We start from the raw sequence: 13,061 nt of genomic DNA on the forward strand, positions 1-13,061 counted from the left end.
CTTTCAGGCATAGCCTGATCCAGGGGCTCCTACCATGTCCCAGGGATTATGTTTACTTAAAAATGGGGTTTATTTTTCTTTCTCAATAGTAAATAAATGATACTATATAGACATAGCTGCTTATGATGCCATGACATCTGTATGATTCTCTTAGCCTTTTCCTCATGGTTGCAAGATGACTGCTGTAGCTCCAGCATTGTGTTCACGTTCTTTTTTATTTATTATATATATTTTTTGAGATGGAGTTTTGCTCTTGTTGCCCAAGCTGGAGTGCAGTGGTATGATCTTAGCTCACTGTAACCTCCACCTCCCGGGTTCAAGCAATGCTCCTGCCTCAGCCTCCTGAGTAGCTGGGATTACAGGTGCGCACCACCACCCCCCCAACCTAATTTTTTGTATTTTTAGTAGAGACAGGGTTTCACCATGTTAGCCAGTCTGATCTCGAACTCCTGACCTCAGGTGATCCACCCGCCTTGGCCTTTCAAAGTGCTGGGATTAAAGGTGTGAGCCACGGTGCCCAGCCATGTTCACATTATAAGTAGGAAGCAGAGGGAAAGAAATGACGCCAGCCACACCTGGCCCCCTTTTTTTCGAATAAAGTCAAAGCTTTCCTGTAAACCTTGAACAGCTTTCTGTTCCTATCTTATTGACCAGGACTGGGAAATACCACCTCCTTAAGCTTCAAGAGAGGCTGGGAAAGGGAAAATGTAGCTTTTCTAGACCCTATAGTGGCAGTAGCAAGAGAGAGGGAAGTGAGGAATGCCAAATAGTGCCAACCACAGGATACTTTACTGTAAATATGGCAGGATAATATTTTCTGAGACACGGATTGATGTTTTCTTTAATTTCTTGATTTTAAAAACCTTTACTATTATTATTACTATTATCATTTTTATTATTATTATTATTATTAATTTGTAGAGACGGAGTCTGACTATGTTCCCAAGACTGGTCTCAAACTTCTGGGCTCAAGTGGTCCTCCCACCTCAGCCTCCTAAAGTGCTGAGATTACAGGTGTGAGCCACCATGTCCAGCCTGATATTTTATTTTCTTCTTTCTTCCCTACTGTTAATCCAAAACCTGTCTTTGTCTCACATTCAGTAGAGAAATGGGAGAGGGTGGAAAGCAGGTAAAATCCATGAGTTTCAGGCTTTTGTATCCCAATAGCTTAAGTCCTTATTGGAGAAAGATAAAGGCCAAACATAGGACTTGTCACTTTCAGATGCCCCTGGGGTAGAGAGAAAAGAGAAAGGCAGAGGGGAAGTAATGGGAAAAAAAGAGAGAGTTTGGGAAATTTCAGAGGGAGAAGCTCTGAACTCTACTTCTTGGGGGAAAAGCAATGAGACCCCAGAGAGATGCTTCAGAAAGTCCAGAGCAGATGGGACCAGGTGTGGTGGCTCATGTCTGTAATCCCAACACTTTGGGAGGCCAAGGCAGGAGGATCACTTGAGTGCAGGAGTTGGAGACCAGCCTGGGCAACATGGCGAAACCCCATCTCTACAAAAAAAATACAAAGATAAGCTAGACATGGTGGTGCACACCTGTAGTCCCAGCTACTCGGGAGGCTGAGATAACAGGATTGCTAGAGTCTAGGAGGTTGAGGCTGCAGTGAGCCATGATACACCACTGCACTCCAGCTTGAGGGACAGAGCAAGATCCTGTCTCAAAAAGAAAAAAAAAGAGCAGAGGGGAGAATGCTTCACACAATGCCCTAGTTCTCAGCGGGCATGAGAGTAGTGGAACATTCTCTGAGCCTTGAGCATGGTCCTGAGAGGTGGAAGGAGCTGCACAGACAGAAACAAGCAGCCTGTGTAAGCTGAAAGCCAGAGGGTCGATGGCTGAGGGGTGATGTCTCAGGCACACCTGCATGGACAGAGGACTTCAGGACGGACACTCCCACCATAGTTTGGCACTTCAAAAGTTACCAAGAAATATACACATTCACATAGAAAGGTGAAAATGCCATCCTAGCTTGCAATAGAAATTATGCTGAGTGGCCAAGTATGGTGGCTCACACCTGTAATCCCAGCACTTTGGGAGGCCAAGGCAGGTGGATCACCTGAGGTCAGGAGTTTGAGACCAGCGTGGCCAACATAGTGAAACCCCATCTTTACTAAAAATATAAAAATTAGCCAGGCACAGTGGTGTGCGCCTGTAATTGCAGCTACTCAGGAGGCTGAGGTGGGAGAATAGCTTGAACCAGGGAGGCAGAGGCTGCAGTGAGCTGAAATTGCACCACTGCACTCCAGCCTGGGCAACAGAGTGAGACTCTGTCTCAAAAAAAAAAAAAAAAAAAAAAAACGGAAAGGGAGAGAAATTACTGACTTATGGAAAAAGTAAGAAAGTTCTTCATGCCTTCTTGAGTATGTGGTCTGAGATCATAGTCTGTGTCAGAGACCACTGGGTACCTCTCCCGGCATCCATTCTCCCCCTCCTCCTTAGGAATAAACTTTTACTTCTAGCTGGGTACGTTTCCCAGCTTCCCTTGCAGCTAGGTGTCATCATGTGACTAAGCGGTGGCCAATAAGATGTAAGCAAAATGGCTCTATTGGGATTTGTAGGAAGTTGCCTTAAAAGGAAGGAACATAAGCTTTGTCCCCACTTCCTTGTTGCTTGGAGTAAGGCAGTTCCAGCAGCCATGTTGGCCCAAAAGGTGACCTTGAAAATAGAAGGCAGATGAGAAAGTGGAGTGTGAGACTCTGTGTTGTGGCCATAGCATCTTGGACCACTCGCCTTCAGATGTATTTGACATGAATAGGAAATGCACTGCATTAGTTTGTGAGGGCCACCATGACACAAAACAGCCAGCTCTCCACATCCTCAGGTTCTGCAACCACAGATTCAACCAACCACAGTTCAAAAATATCTGAAAAAACAAAAACTATAATAAGCTGGGCGCAGTGGCTCACACCTGTAATCCTAGCACTTTGGGAGGCCGAGGCTGGAGATGACCTGAGGTCAGGAGTTCAAGGCCAGCCTGGCCAACATGGTGAAACCCCATCTCTACTAAAAATCCAAAAATTAGCAGGGTATGGTGGTGTGTGCCTGTAATCCCAGCTACTCAGGAGGCTGGGGCATGAGAATCACTTGAACCCAGATGTCGGAGGTTGCAGTGAGCTAAGATCGTCCCGCAGCACTCCTGCCTGGGCAACAGAGTGAGACTCCATCTCAAAAAAAGAAAAAAAAGAACAATACTAGGCTGAGTTCAGTAGCTCACACCTGTAATCCCAGCACTTTGGGAGGCCAAGGCAGGCGAATCACTTGAGGCCAGGAGTTTGAGACCAGCTTGAGCAACAAAATGAGACCCCCCATCTCTTCAGAAAAATTTATAAAAATTAGCTGGGCAGGGTAGCACACACCAGAGTAGTCCCAGCTACTCTGGAGGTGGAGGTGGGACGATCAATTGAACCCAGGAGTTCAAGGCTGCAGTGAGCTATGATTGTGCCACTGCACTCCAGCCTGGGCAACAGAGACTGACCCTGTCTCTAAAAAGAATGAAATACAATACAACACAATACAATAAAAAATACATAGCATTTGCATTGTATTAAGTATTCTAAGTAACCTAGAGATGTTTTAAAGTATACTGCATAGATTATTTTCAAATAATATACCATTTTACATGAAGACTTGAACATCTGCCGATTTTGATATGTGGGAGATCCTGGAACCAATCCCCAGGGACACCAAGGGACAACTGTACCTCAGACTAGGAGGTTTAAACAAGAAAAGTTTATTTTCTCATAATTGTGGAGACTAGACATCCAAGAATAAGGTGTTGGCCGGGTTGGTTTCTCCTGAGGCCTCTCTTCTTGGCTTGTAGATGATCATCTTTTAAAATTGTGTTTATGTATTTATTGGCTGAGTGCAGGGGACTTTATTGATGGTACACAAAGCAGGGCTCCCTAGGCTCCTCCCTCTTCAGGGAGTCTGCATGGAAACTGTGAGGAAGGGAGATTCTCATTGTGATGGGGGACTGAGTGTGGCAGGGATTCCCCAGCAGTGAGGGCCTCTCTCTTCCTCTCGTACTCTTGCTAGGGCTGGTGGTCCAGGGGTCTTACTCCTTGGAGGCCATGTGGGCCATGAGGTCCACCACCCTGTTGCTGTAGCCAAATTCATTGTCATACCAGGAAACAAGCTTGACAAAGTGGTCATTGAGGGCAATGCCAGCCCCAGCATCAAAGGTGGAAGAGTGGGTGTTGAGGTTGAAGTCAGAGGAGACAAGCTGGTGTTCAGTGTAGCCCCAGATGCCCTTGAGGGGGCGTCGGACTCCCACTTCATCACCTTCTAGATGTCGTCGTATTTGACAATTTGGCAGGTGTTTCCAGGCGGCAGGTCAGGTCCACGACCAACACGTTGGCAGCGGGGCCATGCAAGTCCATGCAAGTGAGCTTCCCATTCAGCTCAGAGATGACCTTGCCCACAGCCTGGGCAGCGCCAGTAGAGGCAGGGATGATGTTCTGGAGAGCCCCATGGCTGTCACATCACAGTTTCCTGGAGGGGCCATCCATAGTCTTCTGGGTGGCAGTGATGGTGTGGACTGTGGTCATGAGTCCTTCGGCAATACCAAAGTTGTGATGGATGACCTTGGCCAGGGGCGCTAAGCAGTTGGTGGTGCAGGAGGCATTGCTGACGATCTTGAGGCCGTTGTCATACTTCTCATGGTTCACGCCCATCAAGAACATGGGGGCGTCAGCAGAGGGGGTAGAGATGATGACCCTTTTGGCTCTTCCCTGCAAGTGAGCCCCAGCCTTCTCCATGGTGATGAAGATGCTGGTGGACTCCACGACGAACTCAGCACCAGCATTGCCACATTTGATTTTGGAGGGATCTCGCTCCTGGAAGATGATGATGGGATTTCCCCGTTCTCAGCCTTGACAGTGCCGTGGAATTTGCTATGGATGGAATCATACTGGAACATGTAGACCATGTAGTTGAGGTCAATGAAGGGTCATTGATGGCGACAATATCCACTTTACCAGAGTTAAAAGCAGCCCTGGAGACCAGGCGCCCAATACGACCAAATCCATTGGTTCTGACCTTCACCTGCATCTTCACAGAGAAGATGCAGCTGTCTGTCGAATGGGAGGAGCAGAGAGCCAATTTTGTTTTTTTAAGAAACAGGCTCGGCCAGGCGTGGTGGCTCACGCCTATAATCCCAGCACTTTGGGAGACCAAGGTGGGCGGATCACCTGAGGTCAGGAGTTCAAGACCAGCCTGGCCAACATGGTGAAACCCCATCTCTACTGAAAATACAAAAAATTAGCTGAGCGTGGTGGCTCACGCCTGTACTCCCAGCTAGCTGGGAAGCTAATGCAGGAGAATCGCTTGAACCCGGGAGGTGGAGGTTGCAGTGAGCTGAGATCGTACCACTGCACTCCAGCCTGGGCAACAGAGTGCGACTCAGTCGTAAAAAAAAAAAAAAAAAAAAAAAAAAAAGACGGGCTCTCACTGTGTTGCTCAGGCTGGCCTCAAACTCCTGGCCTCAAGCAATCCTCCTGCCTCAACCTCCCACAGTATTGGGATTATAGGTTTGAGCCACCACAGTGAGCCTTAAATGGTCATCTTCTTCCTGTATCTTCACACGGTCTTCCCTCTGTGTGTCTGTGTCCTAATCTCCTCTTCTTTTTTTTCTTTTTCTTGAGACTGAGCCTTGCTCTGTCACCCAGGCTGTAGTGCAGTGGCGCCATCTCAGCTCACTGCAACCTCTACCTCCTAGATTCAAGCAGTTCTCTGGCCTCAGCCTCCCAAGTAGCTGGGATTACAGGCACTCACCACCATGCCCAGCTAATTTTTTTCTTGAGACAGTGTCTCGCTGTGTCATCCAGGCTGGAGTGCAGACGTGTGATCTCCACTCCCTGCAACCTCCACCTCCCCGGTTCAAGCAATTGTCCTGTCTCAGCCTCCCGAGTAGCTGGGACTACAGGCACGTGCCACCATGCCCAACTAATTTTTGTATTTTTAGTAGAGATGGTATTTCACCATATTGATCAGGCTGGTCTCGAACCCCTGACCTCAGGTAATCCACCCACCTTGGCCTCCCAAAGTGCTGGGATTATAGGCGTGAGCTACTGTGCCCAGCCCTAATCTTCTTTTCTTGTAGGGACACCAGTCATATTGGATTGGGACCCCCCCAGTGACCTCATTTTCACTTAATTACCTCTTTAAAGGCACTATCTCCAGATACAGTCACATTCTGAGGCACTGGGAGTTAGGACGTCAACATATACATTTGGAGGGGGACACATTCCAGCCCATAATACACACTTGTTAGCAGGAGTCAGGCCTATCCTGCAGCGTGGCTCTGGAAATAGCCTCCTGCCCTTTCTCAGCCTGTTTCCTCTTTTGTAAACCAGGGGCTTCCACTGACGGCGCTCATGGCTGCTGTTGTGCACTGTGCTTCTTAAAAGCTCCGTCTGGGGCTGATGTTTAGCTAAATTTAGGGCCAATCTGTCCCCATCGTGGGCTTGGTGGAGCTGAAGAAGGGTGTGGGTGGACTCACAAACAGATGGCTCCAGGCCTGCAGGTTCCCCTCCTCCGGCTGTGCTAAAGGTCTCCCTTCCTCTCCTATGGTGAGGCTCCAGGAGTGGCTCAGGCCCTCCACTGGCCACCGACCATCCTCCAGGCTGCACTCGGAGGACCTGTGCACAAGGCCTGTTCCCAAGGCCAGCCTCCGCCCGTTGGCCCCAAGCCCAGTCTGCCCTGGACCTCAGCAAAGGGATGAGTTACACTTGACAAAGAACAGTGCTAGGTGCCTTTCATGGTTAGCTCGAGAACCCCCATTTTATGAATGGAGAAACTGAGGCAGGGTCGGGCACGGTGGCTCACACCTGTAATCCCAGCAGTTTGGGAGGCCGAGGCAGGCAAATCACTTTAGGTCAGGAGTTTGAGACCAGCCTGGCCAATATGGTGAAACCTTGTCTCTACTAAAAATACAAAAATTAGGCGGGTATGGTGGTGGACATCTGTAATCCCAGCTACTCAGGAGGCTGAGACAGTAGCCTCACTTGAACCTTGGAGGTGGAGGTTGCAGTGAACTAAGATCATGCCACTGCACTCCAACCTGGGAGACAGAGTGAGACTCTATCTCAAAAAAAACAAAACAAAACAAAACAAAACAAAGCAAAATCGAAAGAAACTGGAGGCCAGACGCGGTGTCTCACGCCTGTAATCCCAGCACTTTGGTAGGCCGAGGTGGTTGGATCATGAGGTCAGGAGATTGAGATCATCCTGGCCAACATGCTGAAACCCCATCTCTACTTAAAAATACAAAAAGTAGCTGGGTGTGGTGGCGCATGCCTTTAATCCCAGCTACTCAGGAGGCTGAGGCAGGAGAATCACTTGAACCAGGGAGTCGGAGGCTACAGTGAGCCGAGATCTTACCACTGTACTCCAACCTGGCAACAGAGTGAGACTCTGTCTCAAAAAAAAGAAAAACAGAAAGAAAAGAAACTGGGGCAAACACCTACACTTACACCTGGCCTTGAATCCCACCCGCTTCCACCTTCTCAGGAACTTCTCACTTCTGTATTTCAATCACTTTCAATTGAATCCATCTCATTAATGTTTTATTTATTTACTTATTTGTAGAGATGGGGGATCTCCCTATGTTGCCCAGTCTGGTCTGGAACTCCTGGACTCAAGCGATCTGCCCACCTTGGCCTCCCAAAGTGCTGGGATTATAGGGGTGAGCCACCACGCCCAGTCAATAATTCTGTATATTAGACAGAATAGTCGTTCATTTGTGATATGACTTGCAAATATTTTTTCCTAGTTTGTCATTTTCCTTTTGACTCTATTGAGGTGAAGGAGAGACATAGGCTCTTGAGTACATTTCTGATGGCTTGTGCAGATTGCTACCGCTCCTGTGATTGACAATTTGGCATTATCCAGCAAAACTGCAAATGCATTTATCCTTTGACTCAGCAGTCTCATTTCTGGCATTTCTGGGGATGTTTTTTCCTGATCAGATAGCTCATGTTTTCTTTTTTCTTTCCTTTACTTTTTCTGAACACTCCTGGGAATTTATGCTATAGAGCTACTTGACATGAATGAAAATGTGTGTGTGTGTGTGTGTCTGTGTGCCTGTGTGTGTGTGTCTGTGTGTGTGTGTGTGTGTGCCTGTGTGTGTGTGTGTGTGTGTGTGTCTGTGTGTGTGTCTGTGTGTGTGTGTGTGTGTGTTGCTTGGTACTATCGACTTTCTTTTTAGAAGACTGGAAACAGCCTAGGGAATCATCAATAGGGAACTGATGAAACAAGCTATGGTAAATCCACAAAACGGAATATTTTGTGGCCATAAAATAATGAAGAAGGCTTCTATGTATTGTGATGAAAAGAGCTCTAGGATATACCTTTAAGTGAAAAAAGCAAGGAGAGGCTGGGCACAGTGACTCGTGCCTGTAATCCCAGCATTTCGGGAGGCCAAGGAGGGTGGATCACCTAAGGTCAGGAGTTCGAGAGCAGCCTGACCAACATGGAGAAAACCTGTCTCTACTAAAAATACAAAAATTAGCTGGATATGGTGGCGTGTGCCTGTAATCCCAGCTACTCAGGAGGCTGAGTCAGGAGAATCGCTTGAACCCGGGAGGTGGAGGTTGCAGTGAGCCAAGACTGTACCACTGAACTGCACTGCACTCCAACCTGGGTGACAAAGTGAGACTCTGTGAAAAAAAAAAAAAAAACCTAGGGACTGGGTGCTACTGGTGAGTAAAGGCCAGGAAGGCTGCTAAAACACAGGACAGCCCTCTACGACCCAGAATCATCCAGCCCAAATGTCAACAGTGACAAAGTAAAGAAACCCTGGATTAGCATTTTTTCTGACATCAAAGTTAAATCCAGTGGACTTTTGTTTTTAAGTCTTTATCTATCTTGGCCTCTGAAGGAGTTGACTCTCCTTCCTTCATGCAAAGCTGAATCCTGTGACTTCTGCGATGATGCTGGCCTCCCTTCCTCCATCCCCTTTGCAGGCTCATCCTCCTACATGGCAATTAGATATCGGGGTTCCTGGAGGCGAGTCCTAGGCCCTCTTTTTGTCTCACCCCAGACTGACCCTCATTGATCCCACCCACTTTGACTTTGTTTTTGGTTTGTTTCAATAGAGATGGGGTTTCACCATGTTGCCCAGGCTGGTCTCGAACTCCTGGCCTCAAGCAATCCTCCAGCCTCGGCCTCCCAAAGTGCTGGGATTATAGGTGTGAGTCACTGTGCCTGGCCTTGGTTACCATCTCTACACCAATGAGTCCCGCAATTATACACAACCCAAACCTCACCTTGCAGTCGATTCCATCCATCCAACTTCCTGCTCCACAACCTCGCCTAGATGTTTCCAAGGCCCCTGGGGCTCATCAGGAGGACAAGCTTGCCTTCAGGGTCCTCCGTACCCAATCCTCTTTTGGTGTCCCTATTTCAGTAACTAGCAAAACCATCAATCTAGATCCACAAGCAAGAAGCCTAGAAGTCCGCCGGGCAGGGTGGCTCACGCCTGTAGTCCCAGCATTTTGGGAGGCCGAGGCAGGTGAATTACTTGAGGTCAGGAGTTCGTGACCAGCCTGACCAACATGGTGAAACCCCATCTCTACTAAAAATACAAGAAAATTAGCCAGGCGTGGTAGCGGGCATGTGTAATCCCAGCTACTCCAGAGGTTGAGGAAGGAGAGTCACTTGAATTTAGGAGGCAGAGGTTGCAGTGAGTCAAGATCATGCCACTGCACTCCAGCCTGGGCAACAGAGTGAGACTCCATCTCAAAAAAACAAAACAAAACAAAACAACAAAACACACACACACATACAAGTTGTGATTTTTGTGAGCCACCGCTCCCGGTCAAAATAGCCCTTAGATTTTTGAGTGACACGGAACTGAAGGAATTGAAGGTAAGCTACAGTTGCTACCTGGGGAAGGAGGGTCACAGGCAAAGGCACAGAAAATGCAAAGACCCTTCAGTAATAAGAGAAGATGAGTATCGCTCCCCACATACTTACTGGCTATTTATATTTCTTTATTTCCATTTACCAGTTTACATTCTTTGCTTTTTCCTTTTTTTTCTTTTTTCTTTTCTCATTTTTTCATTTGTTTGTTTTCTTTTCATTTTTCTTTTTTTTTTTTTTTAGATACAGTCCCACTCTGTTGCCCAGGCCAGAGTGCAGTGGCAGGATCTCAGCTGCCGTGCAACTGCAGCCTCTGGCTCCCAGATTCAAGCAATTCTCCTGTCTCAGCCTCCCATGTTGCTGGGACTACAGGTGCCTGCCACCATGCCCAGCTAGTTTTTTTGTATTTTTGTAGAGACGGGGTTTCACCGTATTGGTTAGGCTGGTCTCAAACGCCTGACCTCAGGTAATCCACCCACCTTGGCCTCCCAAAGTGCTGGGATTACAGACGTGAAGTTTTCATTTTTGTTTTTGTTTTTTAAAACAGGCTGGAGTGCAGTGGCACGATCACAGCTCACTGTATTCTCAAACTCTTGGGCTCAAGTGATCCTCCCACCTCAGCCTCTGAAGTAGCTGGAACTATGGGCAACCACCACCATGCCCAGCTAATTTTTTTGTATTTTTTGTAGAGATGGAGTCTCACCATGTTGCCAGGTTGATCTTGAACTCCTGGGCTCAAGCAATCCTCCCACCTCAGCCTCTCAAAGTGCTGGGACTAATGACATGAAAACGTGAGCCCAGCCTGCTCTTTTTCCTATTGAATTCACAGTGCTTTTCTTTCTGATTTGTGAGAACTAATTTTGGTTTATGGATATTACCCCTTATCTGTCCTTTGCATTATGCACTTTTAAAATCATTTGTTATTGGTGTTTATTTTGTATATGGTAGTTTTTGCTGCATAGACAATTTTCCATTTTTTTTTTAGTGGAAAAAAAATTTTTTTTTTTGAAATGGAGTCTCTGTTGCACAGGCTGGAGTGCAACGGTGTGATCTCAGCCCACTACGATGTCTGCCTCCCAGGTTCAAACGATTCTCCTGCCTCAGTCTCCCAAGTAGCTGGGATTACAGGTGCCCGCCACCACACCCGGCTAATTTTTATATTTTAGTAGAGAGCGGGTTTCCCCATGTTGGCCAAGCTGGTCTCAAACTCCTGACCTCCAGTGATCTGCCCACCTCGGCCTCCCAAAGTGCTGGGATTACAGGCGTGAGCCACAGCCCCCGAACTTTTCTAGTCAAATTTATGATTTCTGAACTTGGTTTCTCACCTGGAAAACCCTTTCGCATCGAAATTTTTTTTAATCATTTACATTTTATTCTAATTCTTTTATAGCTTTATTTTTAACTTTGAAATCTCTGATCCATCTGTTGTTTCCTAGGGTTTAAAGAGTAAGGTATCTAGTAACTATGAATACAGCTTTATATTTCTCCGAAGACCATCGAGTAGCCCGTCTTTTCCTCACTAATTTGCTTTGTTTTTGTTTTGTTTTAGAGACAGGGTCTTGCTCTATCGTCCAGGTTGTACTGGAAGCTCACTGCAGCCTCAAACTCTTGGGCTCAGACGATCCTCCAGCCTCAGCCTCCGGAGTAGCTGGGACTACAGGTATGTGCCACCATGCGCAGCTAAGTTTTTTATTTTTTTAGAGTCCAGACTTTACCATGTTACCCAGGCTGGTCTCAAACTCCTGGGCTCAGTTGGTCCTCTCATCTTGGCCCCCGAAAGTGCTGGAATTACAGGCGTTAGTGCCACACCCGGCCCTGCCTCATGACCTGAACCACCCCTGTGTCGGGTGTTAAGTTCAAATCTATCCCTTTCATAGTCATCTTTGCAATGCTGAGGCCGCAACTGTGCAAACCACCTTAGCCGCTCTCTGCTAGACTCCCTGCTGGAGGCAGATTGCGAGGCTGGGGGAGTGAGGACACCAGAGTCCTTCCTGTTCCTGTGACCCTGGAGCAATGGTGATGCTACTGGGTGGCCCTCCTACCCAGTACTTTAGCCCTCCCACCACTTGCTCTTCTCTCCCCTCACCAAGTCCTCTCAAATAAACATACTCTAAGCCAGGCGCAGTGGCTCACGCCTGTAATCCCAGAACTTTGGGAGGCCAAGGCGGGCGGATCACCTGAGGTCAAGAGTTCGAGACCAGCCTGGCCAACGTGGTGAAACCCTGTCTCTACTAAAAATACAAAAATTAGCCGGGCGTGGTGGCGGGCACCTGTAATCCCAGTTACTGGGGAGGCTGAGGTAGGAGAATCACTTGAACCCGGGAGGCGGAGGTTGTAGTGAGCTGAGATCGCACCACTGCATTCCAGCCTGGGAGACAGAGCAAGACTCCATCTCAAGAAAATAATAATAATAATGATAATAAAATAATATAAACATACTCTGAGTTAAACAGCATGTCTGTCTTCCAATGCTGCCTTGAAACAAACTCTCCAGCACTTCTCTTCCTTTTCCAACCAGATTGCCGTCCTAAAGATGTCTGCAGAGGAATTCTGAAATGGATCTTACTCTCTGAAATGAGAGCTGAAGCCAAGCATGGGGGCTCATGCCTTTAATCTCAGCGCTCTGGGAGGCTGAGGCAGGAAGATCGCTTGAGCCTAGGAGTTCGAGACCAGCCTGGGCAATATAGGGAGACCCCATCTCTATTTTAAAAAGTAAAATAAAATAAAAAATTAAAAAATTAAAAAGGGGGCCTAGCGCAGTGGCTCATGCCTGTAATCCCAGCACTTTGGGAGTCCAAGGCAGGCAGATCACGAGGTCAGGAGATCGAGACCATCCAGGCCAACATGGAGAATCACTTGAACTCAGGAGGCAAAGGTTGCAGTAAGCCGAAATGGCGCCACGGCACTCCAGCCTGGCGACAGAGCAAGACTCCATCATAAATAAATAATAAATAAATAGAAGGAGAGCTGACAACCACCTAAGAGGGCTGTTCTCACATATCCCACCTTGCTGAGGTCTGCACACAGCTTGCCCATGCTGCCATCCTTCTCTGTGAGCCAAGTGTGCTCACCCTAAGATGGCACTCCCAGCCCCCACTCTCTCCTGGTTCCCCCTCCCCCCCCACACAACTGTCCAGGAGAAGGATCCAGACAAGGGGGCAGAGTCCCCCTGTGGTAAAGGACTGACCCCACTGGGC

General features: G+C 47.7%; 1 pseudogene; it reads right to left on the reverse strand.

The window, feature by feature from the left end:
- Window positions 1-3,683: 3,683 nt before the first annotated feature.
- On the reverse strand, window positions 3,684-7,029 carry LOC102142468 (glyceraldehyde-3-phosphate dehydrogenase pseudogene; annotated as a pseudogene).
- Between the last annotated feature and the right edge of the window lie 6,032 nt (window positions 7,030-13,061).

The sequence above is a fragment of the Macaca fascicularis genome, chromosome 20 (assembly GCF_037993035.2).
Source record: "Macaca fascicularis isolate 582-1 chromosome 20, T2T-MFA8v1.1".
Taxonomy (NCBI): Eukaryota; Metazoa; Chordata; class Mammalia; order Primates; family Cercopithecidae; genus Macaca; species Macaca fascicularis.